At 36.7% G+C, this 21,277-nt stretch overlaps 1 long non-coding RNA gene and 1 other non-coding gene across 2 annotated transcripts; one reads left to right on the forward strand and one right to left on the reverse strand.

Annotated features, from left to right (window-relative positions):
* Positions 1-4,353: 4,353 nt before the first annotated feature.
* Positions 4,354-4,460, reverse strand: LOC112423642 (U6 spliceosomal RNA). The gene has a single exon (XR_003014113.1). It is a non-coding gene; the product is annotated as a U6 spliceosomal RNA (small nuclear RNA).
* An 8,774-nt stretch (positions 4,461-13,234) lies between these two features.
* On the forward strand, positions 13,235-20,882 carry LOC139360589 (uncharacterized). Its single transcript, XR_011618077.1, has 2 exons — positions 13,235-13,575; positions 18,882-20,882. It is a non-coding gene; the product is annotated as an uncharacterized lncRNA (long non-coding RNA).
* The last annotated feature ends 395 nt before the right edge of the window (positions 20,883-21,277 follow it).

Here is a 21,277-nt window from a genome sequence, read left to right on the forward strand (position 1 = left end):
AAAGAAAACCTGGAACCAAGACAGGATATAAAAATCCCAAGCCACAGACTGAGCATGGCACTTGATCTCTGAACTCCCCCTCTTGGCCATCTTCCAAATGTACTTTGCTTCTTTGAACAAAACCCTGCCTCTGCTTTAAAATTTGCCTCCATCTCTCAGTTGAATTCTTTTTTCTAAGAAGACAAGGGCTGGAATTGCTGTGGAAATGCCGCCAGTTGCAGACCCACCGCTGGTAACACACCCAACACTGAAGCACCCAGATATGTGAAAATCGAGCAAAATGTAATTAGAGCTAAAGAGAAATATAGAGTCCAATACAATAATACAATAATAGCTAGAGACTTTAATGCCTCACTTTCAGCACTGGACAGATCTTTCAGACAAAAAATGTACAAAGAAATATCAGACTTCATTTGAACTATAGAACACATGGATCTAATAATTATTTACAGATATTTCATGCAATGGCTAAAAAATACACATTCTTTGTCTCAACACATTAATCATTCTTAAGGATAGACCATGTGTTAGGTTATAAAACAAGTCTTAAAACATGTAAAAAATTGAAATAATATTAAGCATATTCTCTGACCACAACAGAATAAAACTAGAAATTAATAACAAGAACAACTTTGAAAACTATGAAAATCCATAAAAATTAAACAATATGCTCCTGAATTACTGGGGCATCAATGGGGGAATTTAGAAAAAAATGAAAAAAAATTATTAAAGGAAATGATAATGGAAACAAAACATACCAAAATATATGGGATATAGCAAAAGCTGGACTAAGATGAAAATTTATAGCTGTAAGTGGCAACATCAAAAAAGAAAAACTTCAAAGTAGCAATTTAGTGATGCATCTTAAAGAACTAGAAAATGCGAAGTTAGTAGAAGAAAAGAAGTAATAAATATCAGAGCAGAAATAAAAGTAAATGAAAAAATACAAAACATCAATGAAACAAAAAGTTTGTTTTTTAAAAAAGCTAAACAAAATTGAAAAATATTTAGATAGATTAACAAAGAAAAAAAGAAGATCCAAGTAAATAAAATCAGAAATGAAAAAGGAGACATTACAGCAGATACTGCAGAAATTCAAAAACCATTAGTGGCTACTATGAGTAACTATAAGCCAATAAATTTGAAAACCCAGAAGAAATTGACAAATTTCTATACACATACAACCTACCTAGATTGAACAAGAAAGAAATCCAAAACCTGAAAAGACCTATAACAAGTAACAAGATCGAAGCCATAATAATAAGTTTTTGAGTAAAGAGAAGCCCAGGACTAAATGACTTACCTGCTGAAGTCTACCAAACATTATAAGAAGAACTAATACCAATTCTAATCAAACCATTCCAAGAAATAGAGGAGAGAATACTTCCAAACTATAAGCCAATGTTATCCTGATACAAAAACCAAAGACACATGGAATAAAGGAAATTACAGGCCAATATCACTGATGAATACTGATGATACTGATGTAAAAATCTTCAACAAAATATGAGCAAGTGGAATTCAAAAATACATTAGTTAGATTATCACCAGCAAGAGGGATTTATTCACAGGATGTCAGAATGGTTCAACATATGTAAATCAATGTAAAACATCATGTCAAATGAAGGATAAAACCATATGATCATTTTAATTGATGCTGAAAAACCATATGATAAAATCAAATGCCCTTTTATAATAAAAACCCTTTTAAAAACTTGGTATAGAAGGAATATACTTCAACATAATAAAAGGCATATATGACAGACCCACAGTTAGTATTATCCTGAATGGGGAAAAACTGAAAGCCTTTCCTCTAAGATCTGGAACACGACAAGGATGCTCACTTGCACCACTGTTATTCAACACAGTATTGAAAGTTCAAGCTGGAAAATCAGACAAGAGAATGAAATGAAAGTTATCCAAATTGAAAGGAAAGGAGTCATATTTTCCTTATTTGCAAAAGATATAATCTTATATTTGAAAAAAACCTGAAGACTCAATAAAAAACTATTAGGACTGATAATTTCAGTGAAGTTAGAGGGTACCAAAATATTTACAAAAATCAGTAGCATTTCTATATTCCAACAGTGAACAATCTGAAACACAAATTTTAAAACAACACAATAGAATACTATGCATCCATGAAGAAGATGGCAATCCTGATATTTGCGACAATGTGGATGAACTGGAAGGCATTATTTTAAATCAACTAAGCCAAATACAGAAAGAAAAATACTACATGATCTTATTCATATGTGGAATCTTAAAAAGTTGAGAGTAGAATGGTGGTTCCCAAAGGCAGGGGTATTTAGCGGGCAGTGGGAATTTGAGAGATGGTGGTCAAAGAATTCGTAGCTATAGTTACATAAAAGAAATAAGTTCAAGAGATCTACTGTGCAACGTGGTCATTATAGTGGTGATGATATATTGTATTTTTAAAAAACACACAAGAATTGGATGTTAAGGTATCTCACCATAAAAACTTTGGCATTTGTTGATTGTCTGGATTTAACCATTTTACAGTATATATATATATATATATATATATACTTAAAATGTCATGCTGCACATAGTAAATACATAAAAATTAATCTGTCAATTTAAATAAATGCATAAAAATGTTGAGAAGCTTAAATAATAATAAGCCTTCTCATATATTGAGACAAAATTCTGGAAGAGAGTAAGGGGAAAACAGATTATAACTAGGGAATTTAACTTTGAATTGACCAGTGAAACATTAAGGAGCACTTCTGAGAAAAGGATGAGAAGCCATTATTCACAGTTACTCTCCCCACTTTATCTTCCCCAGAGGAAAACTAGGACTCTAAAATAAAATGTGGCCACTTCACAGAAAATGAAAAAGTTATATTTTCTTTGTACAACTGGGTGCTCGTAGGAGTTAATCTGGGGACCTTAACCAGAATCTATGTAAAGTGTCTATCTAAAATATGAGTGGATGATAACCGTGCTAAGTTAGCACAAAGGGAAAAATATGTGTGACAGCACACAGGATTGGCAACAAAAGCAATACTGTTAATTAGAACATTTTCTTAAACAATAAATTTCTGAAAGGTTAAACCTTAAATTCCTCAGTAGAAAGCATTTGTATTTTTATGTAACTCAACTTAAAGTACTCATATCAGCCATGGACTAAAAACTTAATAAAATCAACTTCAGTTCAATAAATTGATTTTAGTGTTTTCTCAGTCATTTCTGGTTTAAAACAACTCAGGATTTTCTTCCTTCTCCCCTGAGCTCCAGCGAAGCTCTGTATTCACTTATACAGAGTCAAAGAGTCAGATTTTGATCAGGGTCCTACTACAACACTGGTTGGTATTTGCTATTATATTTGCATTCCTATTGCTTTGGTTATTGTGACAGATTATTAGGAGCCGAAACCTGCATATATTAGCATCCTGTGAGATGTAATCATGTTCTTATTAGACACTCACAAAGACATTCTATTTAGCATCCTCTACTAGGGCTTCACCCAGTCCCAAACACAAGAACCCCGCTGCCCTGTTAGCCAACACCTCATGTTTTACTTTTTAGATAAACAGCAGGCCTTTTCTGAAGCATGGGAAAGTGTATTGCACTCCATGTAACAAATCATGGTAGGCAGGAATCTGTGAGGCGAAGCTCAATAAAGATTCCTCTCACAGTTATTACTAGAGGAAATGGGACTTCTTGTTCAAACTTGTTTTTAGTCCTTAGCTTAAGAAAAGGAGAGCACCAGAGAGTAAAGCACTAGAAAACAAATCACTCCCATTTTATTTTCTTCAAAACTTATGACATTTCTGCCATATAAGATGAGAGTTTCAAATTTTGATGATAGTGTGGGATGGCAGAACCCTTCAACTGGGAAAGAGCCACTCTCAGAGATTATATGCATATGTAATTATTCCATCCATTCCATCATCTTTACATTCACCTCCAAGCTTATACCCTTATACCCTTACCTCCAAACCCTCATATAAGGTAGTTATATTAATGGGAAACTACAATCAATTCAATCCCCTTACTCATTATTGCTCTATTTGGGTTTTCTTTTTCTTCATGATTCAGTCTTGGCAGGCTGTATGTTTCTAGGAATTTACACATTTCTTCTAGGTTATTCAATTTGTTGATGTAAAATTATTCATAACATTCTCTTATGATTCTTTGTATTGCTGTGGGATCCATTGTAATGTCTCCTCTTTCTTTTCTAATTTTATTTGAGTCTTCTCTCATTTTTTCTTAGTCTAGCTAAATGTTTGTTGATTTTGTTTATCTTTTCAAAAAACAAACTCTTAATTTCATTCATCTTTTTTATTTTTTTCCAGCCTCTAATTTATTTCTGCTCTGTTCTCTTTATAAAATATGGAACACTTCAAAAATTTGCATGTCATCCTTGCACAGGGGTCATGCTAAAGTCTTCTGTATCTTTTCAATTTTAGTATATGTGCTGCTGAAGTGAGCACTCTGCTATATTCTTTATTTCCTTCCTTCTACTAACTTTGAGAGTAGTTTTTTTCTTCTGTTTCTAGTTCCTTAAAACATGTAATGTTAGCTGGTTTATTTAAGCTATCTTTTATTGCAGAAATTTATTGCTATAAATTCTCTTAGAACACCTTTTGCAACCTTTCGAAAGTTTTGGTATATGGCCCTGTAAGTTTTCTTTGTCTTCACTGTGTTTCGTGTGTTTCACCGTGTTAGCCAGGATGGTCTCGATCTTCTGACCTCGTGATCCGCCCGCCTTGGCCTCCCAAAGTGCTGGGATTACAGGTGTGAGCGACCGCGCCCAGCCGTCTCAAGATATTTTTAAGTTTCTTTTTAAATTTCTACCTTGATACATCGGTTGTTCAGAAGCACGTTGCCGGGCGCGTTGGCTCACACCTGTAATGCCAGCACTTTGGGAGGCCGAGGTGGGCGGATCATTAGGTCAGGAGATGGAGACCATCCTGGCTAACACAGTGAAACCCCATCTCTACTAAAAATACAAAACATTAGCCAGGCGTGGTGGCGGGCGCCTGTAGTCCCAGCTACTCCGGAGGCTGAGGTAGGAGAATGGCGTGAACCCGGGAGGCAGAGTTTGCACTGAGCCTTGATCATGCCACTGCACTCCAGCCTGGGTGACAGAGCCAGACTCCATCTCAAAAAAATAAAATAAAATAAAAAAGAAAGAAAAAAAGAAAAAAAAAAAGACTTATTTTGTGGACTACTATATAATTTATCCTGGAGAATGTTTTAGGTGTATTTGAAAATAATGTGTTTTATTCTTCAACTGGATAGAATTTTCTGCATATATCTGTTAGATTCATTTGGTCTAAAGAGTAGTTCAAGCGTGCTGACTACGTATTGATTTTTCTGTTTGGTTTCTCCATCTATTTTGTTTCTTTTTCTTTCTTTGTTTTGTTTTGTTTTGTTTTTTGAGACAGAGTCTCACTCTGTCACCTAAGCTGGAGTGCAGTGACATGATCTTGGCTCACTGCAACCTCTGCCTCCCAGGTTCAAGCAATTCTTGCGCTTCAGACTCCTGAGTAGCTGGGACTACAGGCGTGTGCCACCATGCCTAGCTAATTGTGTGTGTGTGTGTGTGTGTGTGTGTGTGTGTGTGTGTGTGTGTGTGTGTGTGTATTTTTGGGAGAAATGGGGTTTTTACATGTTGGCCAGGCTGGTCTAGAACTCCTGACTTCAGTTGATCTGCCCACACCGGCCTCTCAAAGTGCTGGGATTACAGGCGTGAGCCACTCCACTTGGCTACTATCTGTCCATCTCTTAAAGTGGGGTATTGAATCCCCCTACTATTATTTTATTGCAGCCTGTTTCATCCTTTAGATCTACTAATGTCAGCTTTACATATTTTGGTTCTCTGATGTTGTGAGCATACATATTTATAATTTTTATATTTTCTTGATGAATTATATGAATTATGTCATTATATAATGATGTATTTTGCATCTTTTTAATCTTTTTTACTTAAAGTCTATTTTATTTGATGTGAGTATATATATATCTTTGATCTCTTTTTGTTTTCATTTGCATGGAGTCTTTTTCCATCCCTTCACTTTCAGTACATGTGTATCCTTAAAGATGAAGAAAGTTTGTTGTAGGCAGCATTCTTATTTTCTTCTTTAATCCATTAAGCCACTGTGTATCTTTTGATTGAGGAATTTAATCTGTTTAAACTCAAGTTAATTATTGATAATAAGGATGTATTACTACCATTTTATTAAATATTTTCTGGTTGTTTTGTAAATCTTTTGCTATTTTGTTTCTGTACTCTTGTTTTCCTTTGTGATTAGATAATTTTCTGCAGTAGTGCTTTCATTCCTTAATTTCTCTCTTTTTGTACTTACAATAGATCTTGCTTTGCAGTTACAATGAGGCAAATGTAAACTAATTTATAACTATGACAGATCATTTTCAGCTAATGGCAACTGAATTGACTAGCATACAAAACTACACTTTTACTCTCACGTTTTCTTTTTGATGTTACAATTTGTATCTATATTGTGGATCTCTTACAAATAACTGTAGCTATTGTTTTTCTAATAATTGTGTCTTTTTAACCTTCATACTAAACATATAAGTGATTTACACAGACCATTGCAGTATTAGAGTATTCTGAATTTGATTATATACTTACTTTTACTCATGAGTTTTACATTTTCATGCTTTAAAGTTTCTCAGTAGTTTCTTTCAGCCTGAAGAACTCCCTTTAGCATTTCCTACAAGGCAGGTATAGTGGGAATGACCTAACTAGGCATTTGTCTCAGATATTTTTTTTTTTTTGACAAGGTCTCCCTCTGTCATCCAGGCTGGAGTGTAGTGGTGCAATCACAGCTTACTGCATCATTAACCTCCCAGGCTCAGGTGATCTTCCCACCTCAGCATCCTGAATAGCTGGGACTACAAGCATGCTCCACCATGTGCAGTACATTTTTCCATGTTTTCCTTTTGTCAAGAAGGGGTTTTGTTATGTTGCAAAGGCTGGGCTTGAATTTCTGCACTCAAGCAATTCACCCACCTCAGCTTCCTAAAGTGCTGTTATTATAGGTATGAGCCACCATGTCTGGTCTCAGAAAGTCTTTATCTCTTCTTCACTTGTGGAGAACAGCATTTTGGGGTAAATCATTCCTGGTTGGCAGGGTTTTCTTTCAGTATCATGAATCTATCATCCAACTCTACTGACTTGTAAGGTTTCTGTGCAGAAATCAGCATATTAACATTTCTTTCTGTGTGATTTTTGTAACTATTCCTCCTTTCATGATTCACTCTCGCATTTGATTTTTGATAGCATGATTGTAACATGATTGGTGTAGTCTTGTTTGGATTGAACATAATAGGAGATTGTTCAGTTACATATATATTTCCCCAGATTTGGAAATGTTTATAATGTTATTTCTTCTTTCTAAATTTTTAAGTTGTGTGGATAAATATTGGTGTATATATTTATATGGTACATAGGATGCTTTGATACAGGCATGAAATAAGTAATAATCACTTCCTGCTAAATGAAGTATTCATCACCTCAAATACTTATCCTCTGTGTTGCAAAAAACCCAATTGTACTCCTTTAGTTATTTTTAAATGGACAATTACATAATTATTGACTATAGTCACACTGTCATGCTATCAAATATCAGGTCTAATAATATTTTGATATTTGATATACCAACTATCAGGTCTAATAATATTTTGCTTCATTTTCACATATGTCGAGAGATAGGGGTCTATTTTAATTCTTCTGCACATAGATATTCAGTTTTCCCAGCATCATTTATGGCGAGACTGTCTTTTTGCAATGTATGTTCTTGGCAACTTTCTTGAAAATGAGTTAACTATAGGTGTATGGATTTGTTTCTGGGTTCTTTTCTGTTCCATTATTCTGTGTACCTATTTATATGCCAGTTCCATGTTGTTTTGGTTACTGGAGCTCTGTAGTCTAGTTTGAAATCAGGTAATGAGATTCCTCCAGTTTTGCTTTTTTTGTGTGTGTGTGCTCAGGATAGCTTTGACCATTCAGGGACTTTTGTGATTCCATGGAAGCTTCAGGATTGTTTCTGCTATTATATTTCCCTGAAGAATGTCATTGATATTTTCATAGGGATTGCATTGCATCTGTAGATTGCTTTCGGTAGATGGACATTTTAACAATATTATTCCAAAACATAAAGATAAAATATATTTCCATCTTTGAGTGTCCTTTTAAATTATTTTCATCAGTTTTTTAATAGTTTTTATTATAGAGATCTTTCACTTATTTGATTAAGTTAATTCCTAGGTATTTAATTTTAGGTGAGTCTAAATTAGATTACTTTTTGTTTCTTTCTCTCTTTGTTCACTATTGGCATATAGAAATGCTACTAATTTTTTATGTTGATTTTGTATCCTGCAACTTTACTGAAATTGTTTCAGTTCTAATAGTTTTCTTGTGGGGGTCTTTAGGTTTTTTCAAATATAAGGCTATATCTTCCGCAAACAAGGATACTTTGACTTCTTCTTTTCCATTGTGGAAGCCATTTATGCCTTTCTGTTGTCTGATTGTTCTAGCAAGACTTTCAGTTTTTTCCCATTAAGTATGATACTAGCTGTGGGTTGTCATATATAGTTTTAATTATCCTGATGTATGTTTTTTTCCATATATACATTTGTGAAAGTTTTTTAAACATGAAGATATTTTGAATTTTAACAAATGCTTTTTCAGACTCATTTGAAAGGATTATATAACTTTTTCTTCTTCATTCTGTGACATGATGTATGATATTGACTGTTTTCCATATGTTGAACCATCCTTTCATCAATGGGATAAATCCCACTGGGTCATAATAACTGATCACTTTAATATATTGCTGAATTCATTTCACTAGTATCTTGGTGAAGATTTTTGCATCAGTATTCATCAATGATATTGGCCTGTTGTGTCTTCTAGATAAGTCATTGTCTACTTTTGGTATTGGGGTTACACTGGCCTTTTAGACTGAGGGTGAAAGTATTCCTATTTTTTCAGAACATTTTCAGCATGATTACTACTAGTTCTTCCTTAAATGCTTGGTACAATTAAATTCAGCAGTGAAGCCATAGGATAACCAGATTTGTTTGCTAAGGGACTTTATAGAATGGCTTCCATCTTATAACTTGTTAATGGTCTGTTCAAGTTAAGTATCTTTTCATGGTTCATTACTGATAGCCTGTATGCGTCAATGAATTTTTTTAAGTACTGCGATACATGTGCAGAACATGCAGGTTTGTTACATAGGTAAATATGTGCTATAGTGGTTTGCTGAACCTATCAATGTGTCATCTAGGTTTTAAGCCCTGTAGGCATTAAAAATTTGTACCAATGCTCTCCCTCCACTTCTCCCACACACCCGACAAGCCCCAGTGTTTGATGGTCCTCTCCCTGTGTCCATGTGTTCTCATTGTTCAACTCCCGGTTATGAGTGAGAACAGGCAGGTTTTTTTTTTTTTTTTTTTTTTTTTTATACTTTAAGTTCTAGGGTACATGTGCACAACATGCAGGTTTCTTACATATGTATACATGTGCCATGTTGGTGTGCTGCACCCATTAACTCGTCATTTACATTAGGTATATCTCCTAATGTTATCCCTCCCCCACCTTCCCCACAATAGGAACCGGTGTGTGATGATCCCCTTCCTGTGTCCAAGTGATCTCATTGTTCAATTACCACCTGTGAGTGAGAACATGCAGAATTTGGTTTTCTGTTCTTGCGATAGTTTGCTAAGAATGATGGTTTCCAGTTGTATCTATGTCCCTACAAAGGATACGAACTCATCCTTTTTTATGGCTGCATAGTATTCCATGGTGTATATGTGCCACAATTTCTTAATCCAGTCTGTCACTGATGGACATTTGGGTTGATTCCAAGTCTTTGCTATTGTGAACAGTGCCACAATAAACATATGTGTGCATGTGTCTTTATAGCAGCATGCTTTATAATCCTTTGGGTATATCCCCAGTAATGGGATGGCTGGGTCAAATGATATTTCTAGTTCTAGATCCTTGAGGAATCACCACACTGTTTTCCACAATGGTTGAACTACTTTACAGTCCCACCAACAGTGTAAAAGTGTTCCTATTTCTCCACATCCTCTCCAGCACCTGTTGTTTCCTGATTTTTTAATGACTGCCATTCTAACTGGTGTGAGATGATATCTCATTGTGGTTTTGATTTGCATTTTTCTGATGGCCAGTGATGATGAGCATTTTTTCATGTGTCTGTTGGCTGTATGAATGTCTTCTTTTGAGAAGTGTCTGTTCATATCCTTTGCCCACTTTTTGATGGGGTTGTTTGTTTTTTTCTTGTAAACTTGATGGAGTTCTTTGTAGGTTCTGTATATTAGCCCTTTGTCAGATGAGTAGATTGCAAAAATTTTCTCCCATTCTGTAGGTTGCCTGTTCACTCTGATGGTAGTTTCTTTTGCTGTGCAGAAGCTCTTTAGTTTAATTAGATCTCATTTGTCAATTTTGGCTTTTGTTACCGTTGCTTTTGGTGTTTGAGACATGAAGTCCTTGCCCATGACTGTCCTGAATGGTATTACCTAGGTTTTCTTCTAGGGTTTTTATGGTTTTCGGTCTAACATTTAAGTCTCTAATCCATATTGAATTAATTTTCTCATAAGGAGTAAGGAAAGGATCCAGTTTCAGCTTTCTACTTATGGCTAGTCAATTTTCCCAGCACCATTTATTAAACGGGGAATCCTTTCCCAATTTCTTGTTTTTGTCAGGTTTGTCGAAGATCAGATGGCTGTAGATCTGTGGTATTATTTCTGAGGGCTCTGTTCTGTTCCACTAGTCTATATCTCTGTTTTGGTACCAGTACCATGCTGTTTTGGTTACTGTAGCCTTGTAGTATAGTTTGAAGTCAGGTAGCGTGATGCCTCCAGCTTTGTTCTATTGGCTTAGGATTTTCTTGGCAATGCGGGGTCTATTCTCATTCCATATGAACTTTAAAGTAGTTTTTTCCAATTCTGTGAAGAAACTCATTGGTAGCTTAATGTGGATGACATTGAATCCATAAATTACCTTGGGCAATATGGCCATTTTCACAATACTGATTCTTCCTATCCATGAGCATGGTATGTTCTTCCATTTGTTTATGTCCTCTTGTATTTCACTGAGCAGTGGTTTGTAGTTCTCCTTGAAGAGGTCCTTTACATCCCTTGTAAGTTGGATTCCTAGGTATTTTATTCTCTTTGAAGCTATTGTGAATGGGAGATCTTTCATGATTTGGCTCTCTGTTTGTCTGCTACTGGTGTATAGGAATGCTTGTGATTTTTGCACATCGATTTTGTATCCTGAGACTTTGCTGAAGTTGCTTATCAGCTTAAGGAGATTTTGGGCTGAGACAGTGGGGTTTTCTAAATATACAATCATGTCATCTGCAAACAGGGACAATTTGACTTCTTCTTTTCCTAACTGAATACCCTTGATTTCTTTCTCTTGCCTGATTGCCCTAGCCAGAACTTCCAACACTATATTGAATAGGAGTGGTGAGAGAGGGTATCCCTGCTTTGTGCCAGTTTTCAAAGGGAATGCTTCCAGTTTTTGCCCATTCAGTATGATATTGGCTGTGGGTTTGTCATAAATAGCTCTTATTATTTTGGCATACGTCCCATAAATAACGAATTTATTGAGAGTTTTTAGCATGAAGGGCTGTTGAATTTTGTCAAAGGCCTTTTCTGCATCTATTGAGATAATCATGTGGTTTTTGTCTTTGGTTCTGTTGATATGCTGGATTACATTTATTGATATCCATATGTTGAACTAGCCTTGCATCCCAGGGATGAAGCCCACTTGATCATGGTGGATAAGCTTTTTGATATGCTTCTGGATTCGGTTTGCCAGTATTTTATTCAGGATTTTTGCATCGATGTTCATCAGGGATATTGGTCTAAAATTCTCTTCTACTGCTGTCAAGCTTTGGTATCAGGATGATGTTGGCCTCATCAAATGAGTTAGGGAGGATTCCATCTTTTTCTATTGATTGGAATAGTTTCAGAAGGAATGGTACCAACTCCTCCTTGTACCTCTCCTAGAATTTGGCTGTGAATCCGTCTGGTCCTGGACTTTTTTTGGTTGGTAGGCTACTGATTATTGCCTCAATTTCAGAGCCTGCTATTGGTCTATTCAGGGATTCAACTTCTTCCTGGTTTAGTCTTGGGAGAATGTAAGTGTCCAGGGAAAAATCCTTTTCTTCTAGGTTTTCTAGTTTATTTCCGTAGAGGTGTTTATAGTATTCTCTGATGGTAGTTTGTATTTCTGTGGGGTTAGTGGGGATATTCCCTTTATCATTTTTTATTGCATCTATTTGATTCTTCTCTCTTTTTTTCTTCATTATTCTTGCAAGCAGTCTATCAATTTTGTTGATCTTTTCAAAGAACCAGCTCCTGAATTCATTGATTTTTGGAGGGTTTTTTGTGTCTCTTTCTCCTTCAGTTCTGCTCTGATCTTAGTTATTTCTTGCCTTCTACTAGCTTTTGAATGTGTTTGCTCTTGCTTCTCTAGTTCTTTTAATTGTGATGTTAGGGTGTCAGTTTTAGAGCTTTCCTGCTTTCTCTTCTGGGCATTTCGTGCTATAAATTTCCCTCTACACACTGCTTTAAATGTGTCCCAGAGATTCTGGTATGTTGTACCTTTGTTGTCATTGGTTTCAAAGAACATCTTTATTTCTGCCTTCATTTTGTTATGTACCCAGTAGTCATTCAGAAGCAGGTTGTTCAGTTTCCATGTAGTTGAGTGGTTTTGATTGAATTTCTTAGTCCTTCTTTCTAGTTTGATTGCATTGTGGTCTGAGAGAACATTTGTTATAATTTCTGTTCTTTTCCATTTGTTGAGGAGTGCTTTACTTCCAACTATGTGGTCAATTTTGGAATAAGTGCGATGTGGTGCTGAGAAGAATGTATATTCTCTTGCTTTGGGGTGGAGAGTTCTGTAGATGTCTATTAGGTCCGCTTGGTGCAGAGTTGAGTTCAATTCCTGGATATCCTTGTTAACTCTCTGTCTTGTTGATCTGTCTAATGTTGACAGAGAGGTGTTATAGTTTCCCATTATTATTGTAGGGGAGTCTTAGTCTCTTTGTAAGTCTCTAAGGACTTGCTTTATGAATCTGGGTGCTCCTGTGTTGGGTGCATATATATTTAGGATAGTTAGCTCTTCCTGTTGAATCGATCCCTTTAGCATTATGTAATGGCCTTCTTTGTGTCTTTTGATCTTTGGTGGTTTAATGCAGGGGCCTTTGAAAACAGTATGCTGAGAATAGATAGGGCTCAAGGACAGTATCTCCAATTGAACTTTTAATGAACTCCCGTAGGCGCCAAGAAAGCGGGCAGATAAGGAAAAGCATAGAAACAAAGAACTGAGTAGAAGGTTACATCTGGGAAAAGAAAGTTTGTTTTGCATTGCATTCTTTCTGCTGACGTGGGGTTTATGGAGTATAAATAAAGTGAGGCGGAGGCTCTGAGCGCGGCCGCCATGTTCTCTGTGTGTCTTTGTCTTTTGTGTGTTCTTTCATTCTCCACCACCCCCGGCACGGACCCCAACAAGTGGTGCAGCGAGCAGGGTCAGCACGGGTGAGTAGGGGAGAACAAGAAGGGGAACCCCCTAGGGGCGGGTAAGGCCCGGATATTGTTAAGGGGAACCTTCTTAAGCTTTCATTATGGGAATTCCATCTCTCTGGCCTCAGAATATTTATGGCTGTTTCAAGGACTGTTGCTGTCTATGGGAGTAGAAGTGAAAGAAAAAGACTTTGAAGCGATTGTTTGCCCATGTTGAACAACATTGTTACTGGTTTCAGTATCAGACTAAAGTGCAGCTGAATCGGAGAAAATGGTTACAGGTAGTAAAAGCTCTGCTTAGAGCTCTCCAGTTAGGGGATATTATGCCTCTAAAATTGTGGACCTTGTGTGACTCTATCACTCAGACATTAGAGTTACTTGAGACTGATTCAGAGTGTGGTAATGTAGCCACAAGAGGAAAGGTATCTGAGGATTTGGAAAATAAATAAATAAATAAATCTGAAATGGAGCCCATTTGTGCCAGGATAACACAGGATGGGGGGGTAGCAAAAAGGGGGAGAAGAGAAAAAGCCAGCTCTTCCTTCTTCTAAGGGAAATTCTGACATGCAGTGTATTATGGAAATGCTTCAACAAATATTACAGATATATTCTTCTAATTCACCTTTGTGAGCTTTCCCTGTTTCTTTTCCTTCTGCCCTGTTAAAAGAGGATTTTCCAGAGCCTCCAACCCCCCGGCTTCCTTATCTTTACCTTTGTTTGGCAAAGTTGAAGCCCTGTTCACATCAGACATACTTTAAATTTATACTAAACACCTGTTTAATATGTCAAAACCAGTGTATATGTATATCTTATTGTTTGTTAAAATATTATGAGTATTTCAATAGTCAATAAATAAGCACATTAATATTAACTATTAATATTACTATAGTATTAATAACCCCAACAATGTGCACACAATTTTTCTAGGAAATTGTTATGTTATAGGGGTGCATAGGTTCCACCAATTTACACTCCAAATAGAAGTTGAGTATTCGAGTTGCTTAACACATTAACTACCTCTTGATATTTTCTGTGTTTTTAAATTTTAACCATTGTATTGTGTATGTAATGATTCTCAATTTGGTATTAATATACATATTTCCTAGTGAGTAATGATGTTAGACATATAGGTTTATTGTCATTTCTTTGTTCTGCTACTTTTGGTTGGGTTATTTGCCTTTTCCTATTAATATGTTGGAATTCTTTATATTTGGGGATATGAGTATTATTATATATTATATATACTTTTAATTAAAAAAAAAATTTTAAGGAGCTGGATCTGTTTCCAATTATTTGTGCTTCTTTTGCTCCTAATGCTCAGTTTTTAAATGGTGGCAATAATGTCCAATTTAATCCCTTACAAATTAAATTTTTAAAAGAAGTGAAAGCTGCCATTTCTAACTATGGACCTCAATCTCCTTTTATCCTTGGTCTTCTTGATGTTTTTTCATCAGAAAATTTGATGATTCCTATAGACTGGAAGACTTTGGGGAAGGCTTTTCTTGATCGTTCTCAGTGGTTACAATTGCACAGCTGGTAAATGAACAAGGTGCATGTACAGGCTAGAAAAAATGTTATGTGTGATCCCCCAGGAGCCACTGAGGAACAACTCACAGGCACGGGCCAATATGCTACTCTTAATGCTCAGGCTGGTCTAGATGATGTTGCCCTTACTCAAATCAAGACTTTGTTTTTAAGGGCCTAAAATAAGGTAGAGATAACAGGAAAATCTTCCCTTTCCTCTGTGAAGATTTTACAGGGCACAAATGAATCATGTCCAGATTTCGTAGCCCGTCTTCAGGATGTTGTCTTCAAAATTGTGGGTGCTGGCCTTGCTTCAAAAATTTTGTTACAAACATTGTCTTTTAAAAATGCTTATGCTGACTGTTAAAAATTGTTAAAATCATTAAAGGCCAATGGGGCCAATTTAGATAAATATATTAAAACTTGTGTTAATGTTGGAGGGGCTATTTATAATGCTCAATTATTTGCTGGAGCTTTGTCTAAAGCCTTAAAAGGAAATAACAAACAAGGTGTTTGCTTGCAGTGTGGTAAACCTAGACATTTCAAAAAAGAATGTCATAAAAATTGAATACTTTTATTCCTCAAGGCAAAAAGCTGCCTTCAGAGGTGTACAAATGTTGTAATAAAAGGTCGACATTGGACAAATAAATGTCGTTCCAAAACTGATAAAAGTGAAAATTTACTGTCTCCTCTCCTGGGAAACGGGAGCCGGGGCCCACAGACTTGGGGCCCCAACAATTACAATACAAGTCTACTACAATACCCAGTGAGCAATGACCTACAACATCAAGGAATAAATTCAAGTCCTCCTTAAGGATCCCACAACTTACCCCAGTTTCTCAGCCTTATGCGGCAACTAAGCAGAGCGCCGCTGCTGACTTAGCTATTACTCAGCCTTATACTTTGTCTCCTAATAGAGGAGTATATAAATTAGCTATTAGAGTGTGTGGCCCTTTGCCAAAAGGACATGATGTTACTAATAAAATTCTTATTATGGTTCAAGTCTCACAATTTATATGCCTAGAGGCAGGGGAATGTATTCTCAATAGGGAGGGTTTGGTAGCACAGAAAAAACTGTTTTTTGGGAAACTTTAGTTTCTAATCAAAAGCCCTTATGTTCATTGCACATTAATGAAATAGTTTTTAAGGGGTTAATTGATACGGGGGTGAATATGTCTATTATTTGTTTAAATTAGTGACCTATACAATGGGAAAAAAGACAAGTTTCAGTTATACTCACTGGCTTGGGTGCTGCTTCTGTGATTTATCAAAACGTAGAACCTTTAACCTGTGTCGGTCCTAAAGGTCAACAAGGTCAACAAGGTCAAGTGTTTTTTTTTTATTTTTATATTGTTCCTATCAATATTAATTTTTGGGAACAAGATCTTTCACAACAATTTGCTGCTTTTTAAAACATTCCTCATATTTCCTCAGCTGCCAAAAATATGATGTTCAGAATGGGCTACAATCCTTTAAACTCATAGCCACCACTCCTATTTAGGTGAAACAGTGACCATTATTTAAAGAAATACTTAGGACTCTAAAAGAGTAAGTCAAAAAACAAATGGCCGAGAGGAATATAAAGCCACGTATTTCTGCATGGAATTCCCGTCTTTGTCTTGTCTTAAAACTATAAATGTTTACATTAAACCTAGGGAAAGTTTACAGCCTGGTCTTCCTAATCCTGCCCTTATCCCACAAAGTTAAAAATTAATGGTCATAGATCTCAAAAATTGTTTTTTCTCTATTCCATTATAACCTCAAGATTGTAAAAAGTTTGCTTTTATTATTCCTAAAAATAATAATGGACAACCTATTCAAAAATATCAGTAGAAGCTTCTTTCTCAGGGTATACTTAATAGCCCTTGATATCAATGGAAAGTTTTACCTCAAGGTGTGTTAAACAGCCCTATCTTGTGTCAAGAATTTGTCCATAGGGCCTTGGATCCTGTTCGAAAGTGTCATCCTTCTGTTCTTTTATATCATTATATGGATGACATTCTTCTTGCTGCACCTACCAGAGAAAAGCAGCAAGATGCTTTTATATCATTACAAACTCAGCTTTCTTTCTACTCACTTAATATTGCCACAGAAAAAATTTAACTGGATTTTCCTATTCAATATTTAGGTTATACCTTGGGGGCACAAAATATTCGACCCCAAAAAATTCAAATTCGACGTGATCATTTAAAAACATTAAATGATTTTCAAAAGCTTCTAGGAGACATTAATTGGATGCGTCCTGTTTTAGGAATACCAACATATCAGTTATAACATCTTTTTTCTATTCTAGAAGGAGACAGTCACTTGGACAACTCACGCCATTTAACTCCTTTGGTTTTACAGGAACTCCAGCTTGTTGAAGAGCAACTTCAAAAGGCCCTTCCTTTTGTTTATTTCATACTTTACATTCTCCCACAGGAATGATTCATCAAACTAATCGACCACTAAAATGGATCAAAATATCTAAACGCTTGGCTATTTATATCGATCGTTTAGCTGAACTGATCATCAAAGGACGGCATCACTGTCGACAACTTTGGGGAGGAGATCCTTCCTTAATTATCTCTCAATTCACTCATAGTCAGATCACTTATCTTCTTGCAACTTCTGATTCTTGGCAAGTTGCTTGCGCTTCTTTTGTTGGACAATTTTCTACCCAATCTCCTAAGTCTCCGATCTTTTCATTTTTTTAGGCAACATTCTGTGTTGCCTTTCTCACCAATTTCTGTATTTCCTGTTCAAGGTCCTACCTTTTTTACTGATGCTAGTAGCAATGGTAAGGCTGGATATTGGAGTGTTCATCAATCTCGAGTTACAGTTTATCCTTATCCCTCGGTGCAACAGAGATAATTGCTTGCTGTTCTGATGATCTTACTTGATTTCCCTACTACTGGTTGTAACATTGTTAGTGATTCTCAATACACCGTTTATGTTACTTCTTATATTTCTCAGGCCACTTTACCTCTTTGTGCTACTTCTTCTCTTCAAAAATTTTTTTCCTTGTTATCTTCTACTTTGAGCCAACGTCGAGCTCCTTTATTCATCACTCATCTTCGTTCTCATTCTCAACTTCCTGGACCATTAGTTCATGGTAATACTCAGATTGATTTGCTTTTAATAGGCCACCTACATGCTGCAGAACAAAAATATACTCTACATCACACTAATAGTTCTGGCCTTCAACGACGGTTTCATTTAACTTATAAACAAGCTCGTTCTCTTATTCGAGCTTGTCCTTCCTGTGCTCCTTTGAGCATTCCATCCTTCCATCCTGGGGTTAATCCACGAGGTGTCCCTTCTTTTGGATGATTAAAGTATGTTCATCATACCATTGGTACCTTTTCTCATTTCTGTTATTACTCATCTCTTAACTTGTTTCGCCATCATGGGCATTCCTCTTATACTTAAAACTAATAATGCCTCTGCCTATGTCTCTCGTAAATTACAAGTTTTCTTACAGCAATACAATATTCAACATATCATCGGTATCCTGGGCAACAGTCAAGGTCAAGCCATCATTGAGCGTGCAAATTTAACTTTAAAAACTCAACTATTAAAACAAAACAAAAAGGGGGAAATGAGCCCCCCAGAAACCAGATTTTGAAGGTTCTTTTTACTTTTTTTGAATCAAGGGAGACAATTGCAAGATTCCGCTGCCGTAACCCATCTTTCCTCACCTCCCTCGGTGATAGTCCCCACTGACAATTTAAAGGTTTGGTATCCTAATGAAGAAGGTAAGTATATTCAAGGGCAAGTTCTAAAACAGGGATGGGGCTATGCTCTTGTCCTTACAGGGAGCGGACCTGAGTGGTTTCCTACAAGATGATTGAAACCCTGTTGAAAAGAAAACTGGATTCAGCATGCATTTCTTCCTTTGTTGGATGTGCCTCGAAGGGGGACTTATTTCTCTTAGTGAGGCTTTGTATGAATATTGGACTTATATTCCCTTTCCGCACTTGTATCAGGGAGCCACCTGGGCGGAGGCGGAAATTAAGGTTTTCACCAATGACACTACTTGGATGCCGTCCCCCTATATAGACAAAGACAATATAGAACGGGAAATGGGAATTATAAACAACACATATCAATTTGGAGTGGAAGGACTTCCAATATGTATGGGAAATAGTTCTCATTGTCTCCGAAAATCACATGAAGCCTGGGTTGTTCATTATAATCATAGTCATGTGGCTGCTAATACTGTTATTATTGTAACTAGAAGCTTTTAATATAATCATACTATATATAGTAATGAAACTATTCCTAGTTCTTTACTTTTTTGTCCTATTCTAGAGGTTTCTCCTAATATTGAGGTGCTGGAGTGACAACAATGTCGGGGAACTAAACCCCGGATTTTATTAGAATACAATGGAATGTAAATAACTGATTGGAGTGTGCACGGTGATTTTCAAATAAAATTTAGTCACATACCTTTGAAATGACACTGGGTAAATAAAAGTATTGCTGCTAACAGTAATGAAACCTTGGTATGGCGTGAAGGAGGCCTGAAGTACAGAGTCATCTTTGGAAGTTGTTAGCTGCAGGCGATGCCATTAGCACTTTTGTGGGGAATATGTCCCTTAATCTTTCTAACCCAACTAACTCCTTTCATATTCAGTTATATCGAAATATCTCCTGATATATTATTGCTTGTGTCCATAAGCCCTACCTATCATTAGCAGGGAATTTGACATGGGATAATGATATGGGGATTGTTAATTGTACAGATATGTGTACATTTTTGTCTTGCCTCAATCATTCCTGGTGGCACAACTTTACTGGGGATATTTATATCCTCAGGGCTCATAAGGAAATTTGGCTACCTGTTAACCTTACTTGACTGTGGGGGGCATCACCTCTTGAGACTTATATTTGGACTTATCTCCAGTGAACCCGCCATGCCCTTGGACTTATAATTGCCTCGGTGATGAGCCTTGTCGCCATCATCGCCACTGCGACCGTAGCAGGACTCGCTCTTTATCAAAGCATACAAAATGCTGAATTTGTGCAGCAATGGCACGAGCAATCTCACCGGTTTTGGCTTCAACAATGAAACATTGATTCTCAACTTGCTGAAAGATTGGACAACATGGAGCAGGCATTGACATAGCTTGGAGATCAGCTCACTGTACTCAATACTGGGATAACATTACAATGTGATTGGAACTCCACTCAATTTTGTGTAACGCCTGTGCCTTTTAACATCTCTCAAAATTGGACCGTAATCCAAAAATTATTAGTAGGCCATAAAAATATTAGTTTGGACATCCAAGAGCTCACTCAGAACATTTCTGAAGCATTTCGACAATTACATGTGTTGTCTGGAACCGTAACCCTGCAAGAGCTGGGTCAGCGCCTTGCTGCCTTTAACCCATGGACCCAAATGAAAACATGGATTTCTACAATCTCTGGAAGTATATTGTTTTGGGCACTCGGATTGGGTCTACTTCTTTTGGTGATCCGATGCTCCCTCTGTTGCCTCCAAAAACAAAAGAAAACACAAGAACAAATATGGGCTACCTTTTTAGGATTGAGGCAAAACAAAAAAAAAAGGGGGGGAAATGCAGGGGCCTTTGAAAACAGTATGCTGAGAATAGATAGGGCTCAAGGACAGTATCTCCAATTGAACTTTTAATGAACTCCCGTAGGCACCAAGAAGGCGGGCAGATAAGGAAGAGCATAGAAACAAAGAACTGAGTAGAAGGTTACATCTGGGAAAAGAAAGTTTGTTTTGCATTGCATTCTTTCTGCTGACATGGGGTTTATGGAGTATAAATAAAGTGAGGCGGAGGCTCTGAGCGCGGCCGCCATGTTCTCTGTGTGTCTTTGTCTCTTGTGTGTTCTTTCATTCTCCACCACCCCCGGCACGGACCCCAACAGTTTAAAGTCTGTTTTATCAGAGACTAGGATTACAACCCCTGCTTTTTTTTTTTGTTTTCCATTTGCTTGGTATATCTTCCTCCATCCCTTTATATTGAGCCTATGTGTGTCTCTGCATGTGAGATGGGTCTCCTGAATACAGCAAACTGACAGATCTTGACTCTGTCAGGTAGGAGTTACCCGATTTTCCAGGTGTTGTGCGTCTCAATTTCCTTTGGCTACAAAAAGGAATTCCCTTCCCCTTTGTGCTTCCCAGGTGAGGCCATGCCTCGCCCTGCTTCAGCTCTCGGTGGTCAGGCTGCACCCGTGGACC

This window comes from Macaca nemestrina, chromosome X, assembly GCF_043159975.1.
Source record: "Macaca nemestrina isolate mMacNem1 chromosome X, mMacNem.hap1, whole genome shotgun sequence".
Classification (NCBI taxonomy): Eukaryota; Metazoa; Chordata; class Mammalia; order Primates; family Cercopithecidae; genus Macaca; species Macaca nemestrina.